A 559-nucleotide genomic window follows, 5' to 3' on the forward strand; every position below is an offset into this window, starting at 1 on the left:
GGGAGTGGGGCCAGGGGGTTCCTGGGGGTATTTGTGTGGGGGCCCAGGGGCAGGGTGGCATGCAGGGGGTCCATGGGGGCAGGGAAGGGTTTAGGGAGGTCCTGGGGTGGGGGGGTCCCCAGGGGGGATGCAGGAAATCCCTGGGGTCGGGGGTGCTGGGGTCCGTGGAGGCCGGGAGCGGTTCACGGGGGCCCAAGGGGCTGGAGCCCTTGGCAGCAGGGTGTGGGGTCCATGAGGGGTGAAGGGGGCTGGGGGTCCCCGAGCAGCGGGGGAGGATGGTCAGACGGCAGCTCTCGGGGTTTCCGTTCTGGGGCAGCCGTGGGCCCCTCTCATTCTTCGCCAAAGCTGCCCAGCAAGCGCGAGGGCTGGTCCTTGCTATCTGCAGCTGCTGGGGGGTGGGGTAGGGCTCGGGGCTGAGGGGGGCTGGTCCCCCAGAGGGAGCTGCCCTGGCAGCCCCCCCCGACCGGGCAGAAAGCAGCTTGCGCAGGAGCGTGCGCGCGTGTGTGCACGCCTTCCCTTCCGCAGTGCCGATCGGCGTGCCCTTGCCATCCCCTTTGTG

This window comes from Gavialis gangeticus, unplaced genomic scaffold, assembly GCF_001723915.1.
Source record: "Gavialis gangeticus isolate Ggan-Ray unplaced genomic scaffold, GavGan_comp1, whole genome shotgun sequence".
NCBI lineage: Eukaryota > Metazoa > Chordata > Crocodylia > Gavialidae > Gavialis > Gavialis gangeticus.